Source organism: Chiloscyllium punctatum, chromosome 9 (assembly GCF_047496795.1).
Source record: "Chiloscyllium punctatum isolate Juve2018m chromosome 9, sChiPun1.3, whole genome shotgun sequence".
Classification (NCBI taxonomy): domain Eukaryota; kingdom Metazoa; phylum Chordata; class Chondrichthyes; order Orectolobiformes; family Hemiscylliidae; genus Chiloscyllium; species Chiloscyllium punctatum.
The window spans coordinates 3,470,414-3,480,659 of NC_092747.1; the positions used below are offsets into that span (position 1 = coordinate 3,470,414).

A 10,246-nucleotide genomic window follows, 5' to 3' on the forward strand; every position below is an offset into this window, starting at 1 on the left:
TCCTGTCGATGGTCTCCGTTCCTGTCGATGGTCTCCGTTCCTGTCGATAGTCTCCGTTCCTGTCGATAGTCTCCGTTCCTGTCGATGGTCTCCGTTCCTGTCGATGGTGTCCGTTCCTGTCGATGGTGTCCATTCCTGTCGATGGTGTCCATTCCTGTCGATGGTCTCCGTTCCTGTCGATGGTCTCCGTTCCTGTCGATAGTCTCCGTTCCTGTCGATGGTGTCCATTCCTGTCGATGGTGTCCGTTCCTGTCGATGGTCTCCGTTCCTGTCGATGGTGTCCATTCCTGTCGATGGTGTCCATTCCTCTCGATAGTCTCCGTTCCTGTGGATGGTCTCCGTTCCTGTCGATGGTGTCCATTCCTGTCGATGGTCTCCATTCCTGTCGATGGTCTCCATTCCTGTCGATAGTCTCCATTCCTGTCGATAGTCTCCGTTCCTGTCGATAGTCTCCATTCCTGTCGATTTTCTCCGTTCCTGTCGATGGTGTCAGTTCCTGTCGATGGTGTCAGTTCCTGTCGATGGTCTCCGTTCCTGTCGATGGTGTCCGTTCCTGTCGATGGTGTCCGTTCCTGTCGATGGTGTCCATTCCTGTCGATGTTCTCCGTTCCTGTCGATGGTCTCCGTTCCTGTCGATGGTCTCCGTTCCTGTCGATGGTCTCCATTCCTGTCGATGGTCTCCGTTCCTGTCGATGGTCTCCATTCCTGTCGATTGTGCCCATTCCTATCGATGGTCTCCGTTCCTGTCGATGGTGTCCATTCCTGTCGATGTTCTCCGTTCCTGTCGATGGTCTCCGTTCCTGTCGATGGTCTCCGTTCCTGTCGATGGTCTCCGTTCCTGTCGATGTTCTCCGTTCCTGTCGATGGTCTCCATTCCTGTCGATGTTCTCCGTTCCTGTCGATGGTCTCCATTCCTGTCGATGTTCTCCGTTCCTGTCGATGGTCTCCGTTCCTGGCGATGGTCTCCATTCCTGTCGATTGTCTCCGTTCCTGTCGATGGTCTCCATTCCTGTCGATGGTCTCCGTTCCTGTCGATCGTCTCCATTCCTGTCGATGGTGTCCGTTCCTGTCGATGGTCTCCGTTCCTGTGGATGGTGTCCGTTCCTGTCGATGGTCTCCGTTCCTGTCGATGGTGTTCGTTCCTGGCGATGGTCTCCGTTCCTGTCGATGGTCTCCATTCCTGTCGATGATGTCCATTCCTGTCGATGTTCTCCGTTCCTGGCGATGGTCTCCGTTCCTGTCGATTGTCTCCGTTCCTGTCGATGTTCTCCGTTCCTGTCGATGGTCTCCATTCCTGTCGATGGTCTCCGTTCCTGTCGATGGTCTCCGTTCCTGTCGATGGTCTCCATTCCTGTCGATGGTGTCCATTCCTGTCGATGGTCTCCGTTCCTGTCGATGGTGTCCGTTCCTGTCGATGGTGTCTGTTCCTGTCGATGATGTCCATTCCTATCGATGGTCTCCGTTCCTGTCGATTGTGTCCGTTCCTGTCGATGGTGTCCATTCCTGTCGATGGTCTCCGTTCCTGTCGATTGTGTCCGTTCCTGTCGATGGTCTCCATTCCTGTCAATGGTGTCCGTTCCTGTCGATTGTCTCCGTTCCTGTCGATGGTCTCCGTTCCTGTCGATGGTCACCGTTCCTGTCGATGGTCTCCATTCCTTTCGATGGTCTCCATTCCTGTCGATTGTGTTCGTTCCTGTCGATGGTCTCCGTTCCTGTCGATGGTCTCCGTTCCTGTCGATGGTCTCCGTTCCTGTCGATGGTGTCCGTTCCTGTCGATGGTCTCCGTTACTGTCGATTGTCTCCGTTCCTGTCGATGGTCTCCATTCCTGTCGATGGTCTCCGTTACTGTCGATTGTCTCCGTTCCTGTCGATGGTCTCCGTTCCTATCGATGGTCTCCGTTACTGTCGATTGTCTCCATTCCTGTCGATGGTGTCCATTCCTGTCGATGGTCTCCGTTCCTGTCGATGGTCTCCGTTCCTGTCGATGGTCTCCATTCCTGTCGATGGTCTCCGTTCCTGTGGATGGTCTCCGTTCCTGTCGATGGTCTCCATTCCTGTCGATGGTCTCCGTTCCTGTCGATTGTCTCCGTTCCTGTCGATGGTCTCCGTTCCTGTCGATGGTCTCCGTTCCTGTCGATGGTCTCCGTTCCTGTCGATGGTGTCCATTCCTGTCGATGGTCTCCGTTCATGTCGATGATGTCCGTTCCTGTCGATGGTGTCCATTCCTGTCGATGGTCTCCGTTCCTGTCGATGGTCTCCGTTCCTGTCGATGGTGTCCATTCCTGTCGATGGTCTCCGTTCCTGTCGATGGTCTCCGTTCCTGTCGATGGTCTCCATTCCTGTCGATGGTCTCCGTTCCTGTCGATGATGTCCGTTCCTGTCGATGGTGTCCGTTCCTGTCGATGGTGTCCATTCCTGTCGATGGTCTCCGTTCCTGTCGATGGTCTCCGTTCCTGTCGATGGTCTCCATTCCTGTCGATGGTCTCCGTTCCTGTCGATGGTGTCCATTCCTGTCGATGGTGTCCATTCCTGTCGATTGTGTCCATTCCTGTCGATGGTCTCCGTTTCTGTCGATGGTCTCCATTCCTGTCGATTGTGTCCGTTTCTGTCGATGGTCTCCATTCCTGTCGATGGTCTCCATTCCTGTTGATGGTGTCCATTCCTGTTGATGGTCTCCGTTCCTGTCGATGATGTCAGTTCCTGTCGATGGTCTCCGTTCCTGTCGATGGTGTCCATTTCTGTCAATGGTCTCCGTTCCTGTCGATGGTCTCCGTTCCTGTCGATGATGTCAGTTCCTGTCGATGGTGTCTGTTCCTGTCGATGGTCTCAGTTCCTGTCGATGGTCTCAGTTCCTGTCGATGGTCTCCGTTCCTGTCGATGGTCTCCGTTCCTGTCGATGGTCTCAGTTCCTGTCGATGGTCTCCGTTCCTGTCGATGGTCTCCGTTCCTGTCGATGGTCTCCGTTCCTGTCGATGGTGTCCATTCCTGTCGATAGTCTCCGTTCCTGTCGATGGTGTCCGTTCCTGTCGATGGTCTCCGTTCCTGTCGATGGTCTCAGTTCCTGTCGATGGTCTCCGTTCCTGTCGATGGTCTCCGTTCCTGTCGATGGTCTCCGTTCCTGTCGATGGTGTCCATTCCTGTCGATAGTCTCCATTCCTGTCGATGGTCACCGTTCCTGTCGATGGTCACCGTTCCTGTCGATGTTCTCCGTTCCTGTCGATGGTCTCCGTTCCTGTCGATGGTGTCCATTCCTGTCGATGGTGTCCATTCCTGTCGATAGTCTCCGTTCCTGTCGATGGTCTCCGTTCCTGTCGATGGTCTCCGTTCCTGTCGATGGTGTCCATTCCTGTCGATGGTCTCCGTTCCTGTCGATGGTCTCCGTTCCTGTCGATGGTCTCCATTCCTGTCGATGGTCTCCGTTCCTGTCGATGATGTCTGTTCCTGTCGATGATGTCCATTCCTATCGATGGTCTCCGTTCCTGTCGATTGTGTCCGTTCCTGTCGATGGTGTCCATTCCTGTCGATGGTCTCCGTTCCTGTCGATGGTGTCCATTCCTGTCGATGGTCTCCGTTCATGTCGATGATGTCCGTTCCTGTCGATGGTGTCCATTCCTGTCGATGGTCTCCGTTCCTGTCGATGGTCTCCGTTCCTGTCGATGGTGTCCATTCCTGTCGATGGTCTCCGTTCCTGTCGATGGTCTCCGTTCCTGTCGATGGTCTCCATTCCTGTCGATGGTCTCCGTTCCTGTCGATGATGTCCGTTCCTGTCGATGGTGTCCGTTCCTGTCGATGGTGTCCATTCCTGTCGATGGTCTCCGTTCCTGTCGATGGTCTCCGTTCCTGTCGATGGTCTCCATTCCTGTCGATGGTCTCCGTTCCTGTCGATGGTGTCCATTCCTGTCGATGGTGTCCATTCCTGTCGATTGTGTCCATTCCTGTCGATGGTCTCCGTTTCTGTCGATGGTCTCCATTCCTGTCGATTGTGTCCGTTTCTGTCGATGGTCTCCATTCCTGTCGATGGTCTCCATTCCTGTTGATGGTGTCCATTCCTGTTGATGGTCTCCGTTCCTGTCGATGATGTCAGTTCCTGTCGATGGTCTCCGTTCCTGTCGATGGTGTCCATTTCTGTCAATGGTCTCCGTTCCTGTCGATGGTCTCCGTTCCTGTCGATGATGTCAGTTCCTGTCGATGGTGTCTGTTCCTGTCGATGGTCTCAGTTCCTGTCGATGGTCTCAGTTCCTGTCGATGGTCTCCGTTCCTGTCGATGGTCTCCGTTCCTGTCGATGGTCTCAGTTCCTGTCGATGGTCTCCGTTCCTGTCGATGGTCTCCGTTCCTGTCGATGGTCTCCGTTCCTGTCGATGGTGTCCATTCCTGTCGATAGTCTCCGTTCCTGTCGATGGTGTCCGTTCCTGTCGATGGTCTCCGTTCCTGTCGATGGTCTCAGTTCCTGTCGATGGTCTCCGTTCCTGTCGATGGTCTCCGTTCCTGTCGATGGTCTCCGTTCCTGTCGATGGTCTCCGTTCCTGTCGATGGTGTCCATTCCTGTCGATAGTCTCCATTCCTGTCGATGGTCACCATTCCTGTCGATGGTCACCGTTCCTGTCGATGTTCTCCGTTCCTGTCGATGGTCTCCGTTCCTGTCGATGGTGTCCATTCCTGTCGATGGTGTCCATTCCTGTCGATAGTCTCCGTTCCTGTCGATGGTCTCCGTTCCTGTCGATGGTGTCCATTCCTGTCGATGGTGTCCATTCCTGTCGATGGTCACCGTTCCTGTCGATGGTCTCCGTTCCTGTCGATGGTGTCCATTCCTGTCGATAGTCTCCGTTCCTGTCGATGGTCTCAGTTCCTGTCGATGGTCTCCGTTCCTGTCGATTGTCTCCGTTCCTGTCGATTGTCTCCGTTCCTGTCGATGGTCTCCGTTCCTGTCGATGGTCTCCGTTCCTGTGGATGGTCTCCATTCCTGTCGATGGTCTCCATTCCTGTCGATGGTGTCCGTTCCTGTCGATGGTCTCCGTTCCTGTCGATGGTCTCCGTTCCTGTCGATGGTCTCCGTTCCTGTCGATGGTCTCCGTTCCTGTCAGGCCACACACTGAAGTGGGATAATAGAGGGTTGCTGAAGGATCAATGACAGGATTGGGAGGGGGGTGCTAATGGTAAAGTGAGAGGCACGAGGTTTAGGTGGGATTTCAGGAGAAACGTTCTCGCCCAGAGGCTGGTGCAGCTCTGGAATCAGCTGCATGGGTGGGGATATGAGGCGGGAAGCCTCACTGCCTTTAATAAGTTGCAGCAAATTACTGCAGATGGTGGAATGTATTCGGAAAACAGCAAACGCTGCAGGGCACAGTGGGTCAGGCAGCGTCCGTGGAGAGAGAGGAAGCTGACTGCCTGATGAAAAGTCACTTCGACTCGAATTGTTAGCTTGCTGTCTCTCCACGGTACGCTGCCTGACCCACTGTGACCTCCAGCGGTCGGTGTTTTCAATCTTTAAAAAGTACTTGGATGAACACTTGAAACATCTCAACAGTCAAGACGATCATCGGAGTGCAGGAAACTGGAGCTTGTGTCGGTCGTGGGGCATTTCCGAATGTACTGACTTGATCAACCAAAGCGCCTGTTGTATGAACCTATGATTCTGTGATAGTCATGTTTGTTTTTGTCTGTGTTATGGTGGGAAACGCCTTGTTATTGAAGAATGTCCAAGCTTCAAGTGAATAAATCCTAGCTGTTGGTGTCTCTCATGATCACACAGTCAGACATGGGACTGGTCACGGACATCATTATAAATCCAATGGGAAGAGAACTCCGGTCATTAAATCCCACCGCTCCTGATGCCAGACCAAAACTGCAACTCTTTTCTTTAATCATCAAACTAGTCAATTTGCTCCTCTTCATAAAGAAAAACAGAAATTGCTGGTAAAGCTCAGCAGGTCAGGCAGCATCAGTGGAGAGAATGCAGAGTTATGTTTCAGATCGAGTGACCCTCCCTCTCCACAGATTTGCTGAGCTTTCCCCACAACCTCTGCTTCTGTTTCTGATTTACAGCATCCACAGTTCTTTCAGATTTTGTTTCTCTTTATCCCAGTTATATCCAGAACCAAACAAACTTGCACCACAGTTCCTCGAAAAAATTCAAAAATAATTTGCTTCTTACAAACAAACCTATTCTTTAAACAAATTGGGAAAAATAGCAGAAATGAAGAGAACTATTTAATGGTGATATACTGGGAGGTGTAGATCTACAAAGGGATTTGGGTGCCTGTAGAGTCAGCCAGAGTAGACAGGCAGCTGGGAGCAAACAGACAGGAACGTAAATGGTCCATTGAATATCATTACAAGCCAAATGGAGGTGAGAAGTTGTGATGTCTTACTACAGTTATACAGGGCCTTGGTGAGAGCACGGCTGGAATATTGGGTATCGGTTTGGTCTCCCAACCTAGGAAAGGATATATTTACCATTGACCATTTTATAAGGTTCCACACAGTAGGCTATTGCAGAAAGTATGGAGGCAGGGGACTGAGGGGGATTTAACGGTTTGGATCAGACATTGGCTTGCTGAAAGAAGACAGAGGGTGGTGGTTGATGGGATGTGTTCATTCTGGAGTCTGATTACTAGTGGTATACCACAAGGATCTGTTTTGGGGCCACTGCTGTTTATCATTTTTATAAATGACTGAGATGAGGGTGTAGAAGGATGGGTTAGTAAATTTGCGGATGACACTAAGGTCGGTGGAGTTGTGGACAGTGCTGAAGGATGTTGCAGGTTACAGAGAGACATAGATAAGCTGCAGAGCTGGGCTGAGGGGTGGCAAATGGAGTTTAATGCGGAAAAGTGTGAGGTGATTCACTTTGGAAGGAATAACAGGAATGCAGAGTACTGGGCGAATGGTAGTGTAGATGAACCTCGGTGTCCATGTACATCGATCCCTGTAAGTTGCCACCCAGGTTGATAGGGTTGTTAAGAAGGCATATGGTGTGTTAGCAGTTATTGGTAGAGAGATTGAGTTTCGGAGCCATGAGATCGTGCTGCAGCTGTACAAGACACTGGTCCGGCCACACTTGGAGTATTGCGTAGAGTTCTGGTCACCGCATTATAGGAAGGATGTGGAAGCTTTGGAAGGGGTGCAGAGGGGATTTACTGGGATGTTGCCTGGTATGGAGGGACGGTCTTACGAGGAAAGACTGAGGGACTTGAGGCTGTTTTTGTGAGAGAGAAGAAGGTTGAGAGGTGACTTAATTGGGACATACAAGGTAATCAGAGGGTTAGATCGGGTGGACAGTGAGAGCCTTTTTCCTTGGATGGTGATGGCTAGCACAAGGTGACATAGCTTTAAATTGAGGGGTGATAGATATAGGACAGATGTCAGAGGTAGTTTCTTTACTCAGAGTAGTAGGGACGTGGAATGCACTGCCTGCAACATTAGTAGACTCACCAACTTTAAGGGCATTTAAATGGTCATTGGATAAATATATGGATGAAAATGGAATAGTGTAGGATAGATGGGCTTCAGATTGGCTCCACAGGTCAGTGCAACATCAAGGGCCGAAGGGCTTGTACTGTGCTGGTATGTTCTATGTTCACTTAGCTGTTACCAGCAACGACAAGAGGGACCTTTGAGGAGGGATTACAGAGTCACAGAGATGTCCAGCAGGGAAACAGACCCTTCGGTCCAACTTGTCCATATTGACCCGATATCCTAACCTAATCTAGTCCCATTCGCCAGCACTTGGCCCACGCACCACCCTCTGTGTGAAAAGGTTGCTGTGACCGTTTGCATTTATATAGCCCATATTTGTCAGAGGTGGTGTCCTAGTGCTCATACTAACCTGGGACCCCAGGCCAATTCTCCGAAACATTGAGATACTGACACTCTGAGAGCTGGCTCTGTCTGAGGTAGCATGTGTCTAGATAAAAAGTGACTTGGGGATGGGATAGCGGCCTCTGTGGAGTTATTTTAGTAACCAGCGTCAATATTGGAAAAAACCCTTCTGGGTCACTAATGTCCTTTAGGGAAGGAAATCTGCCGTCCTTACCTGGTCTGGCCTACATGTGACCCACAGCAATGTGGGTGACCCTTAACTGCTCTCTGGGCAATTGGCCAGGCCAGGGACACCCATGTCCCACAAGTCAATACATAAAAGATAAAAGGAGAGATGGGAAATAAATGTTGGTCTTGTCACATTCTATGAATAAATAAATAAAGTGAACCTTTTAACAACGTGGAAAGGTCTCAAAGACGGCAAGTGTATTATAAAACAAAGCAGGACACTGAACCCCATGGGGCGATGTTAGGACACGTGACCGAAGGCTTGATATGAAGCAGGTAGGAACTGTACCAAAGGAGGGAGGGGGAGGGAGGGGGAGGAGAGGGAGGGGGAGGGAGGGGGAAGGGTTCAGGGAGGGAGGGGTAGGGAGGGGTAGGGAGGGGAGGGGTTCAGGGAGGGAGGGGGAGGGGTTCGGGGAGAGTATGCTGGAGCTTGGGATCCAAGCAGCTGAATGGCAGACCCATGGGTGATGCACAAGAGGTCAGAATTGGAGTTGGGTAACATCCTGGATTCCCATGTAGATGCGATGGTCAGGAAAACAGAACAACACCTCACCTCTCCATCCTCAGGTGGCTCAGGAAACTCAGCATTGTCCATAAGGACCCTCACCAACTTCTACAGGTGCACCATTGCAGTCCGGGTGTGTAACAGCCTGGTTCGGCAACTGCTCTGCCCAGGACCATAAGAAACTACACAAGGCTGTGGGCACAGCCCAGACCATCACAGAAGCCAACCTTCTATCCAGGGACTCTACTTACATGGTTTGGTGCTGCGGAAGAAGCTGCCTACATCAGTAAAGACCCATCACAATCCAACAATGCTCTCTATAACCTCTTCCGACAGGTAGAAGCTTGAACATGTGCACCAGCAGGTTCAGGAACACCTTCATCACAGCTGTTATTAATTTGATGAATGGATTCTGTAGCCTCAAATAATGCTGATCTTGCTAATGTTGATCTCTCTTGTAAACCCTGTTCAATAAAACCTGTATGCCTCTGTCTAAGTCCTTTGATTTACATCCTTGCTTACTATGATCTGCCTGTATTGCTTGTAAACAAAGCTTTTCAATGTTCTTCGATACACGTGACAATAAATCGATCAATCAATCTTGGAGGGCTGGTGGAGAGTTCAGTAATAGAGAAAAGCACAATACAAGGATGTTGAATCTTAAAATGAAGTCCTTACTTGACCAGGGCCAACATAGGTTAATGAACACACAGGAGATAGATGGAGGAGAAAGTGAGAACTCCAGGTGCTGGAGCTCAGAGTCGAAGAGTGTGGTGCTGGGACAGCACAGCAGGTCAGGCAACATCCGAGGAACAGGAGAGTCAATGTTTCAAGCATTAGCTCTTCATCAGGAATGAGGGGGTAGCCCAAGGGGGCTGAGAGATAAATGGGAGGAGGGTGGGGCTGGGTGGAAGGTTGCTGAGAATGTGCTAGGTAGATGAAGTTGGGGGTGAAGGTCAGAGTGGAGGATGGAGCAGATAGGTGGGAAGGAAGATGGACAGGTAGGATAGGTCAAGAGGGTGGTGCCGAGTTGGAAGGTTGGATCTGGGATGAGGTGGGGGGACAGGAGATGAGGAGACTGGTGAAGTCCACAGTGATGCCCTGGGGTTGCAGGGTCCCATGGCGGATGATGAGGTGTTCTTCCTCGAGGTGTCCTGCGGTAAGGGCTTTGACTCTGCTTTTCTATCCACAGGTGCCGCCTGATCTGCTGAGGTTCTCCAACAAGGTCTGATTTGTTTGCATTGGGTGGTTATTTGGGTAGTAATGGTGTTCAGGCACACTGGGAAGGGGCAGGAAATTGAACACTAGCTTATGCCACTCGATGGACAGAATGGCCTGCTGCAATTCCACAGGATGGGAGGACTGTAAAATTGGATTTGGGTGGATACCTTTTCTTTCCAGCTGTGGGGCTCTTTGGGACACAGCCCTGAGGTAGTAATAGGCGCTATACAATTGGAAAACTTGTCTGCCTTGAGTTGGGGAGCACCTCTCTCCAGGTCTGAGCATTGGAACTATGATGGAGACAGTAGAAAATGTAAAAAGGGTCAGGTTCCGCCGAGATTTGAACTCGGATCGCTGGATTCAGAGTCCAGAGTGCTAACCATTACACCACGGAACCAGAGCTGCTCAGCCAGCCGCTGGGAGGCGTATTTCAGAAAGTGGGCCCGCCTTCCTCAGCCGCCCCCTAGCAACAA

At 51.1% G+C, this 10,246-nt stretch overlaps 1 non-coding gene across 1 annotated transcript; it reads right to left on the reverse strand.

Moving 5' to 3' along the window:
- Positions 1 to 10,098: 10,098 nt before the first annotated feature.
- trnaq-cug (transfer RNA glutamine (anticodon CUG)) lies at positions 10,099 to 10,170 on the reverse strand. The gene has a single exon. It is a non-coding gene; the product is annotated as a tRNA-Gln (tRNA).
- Positions 10,171 to 10,246: the final 76 nt, after the last annotated feature.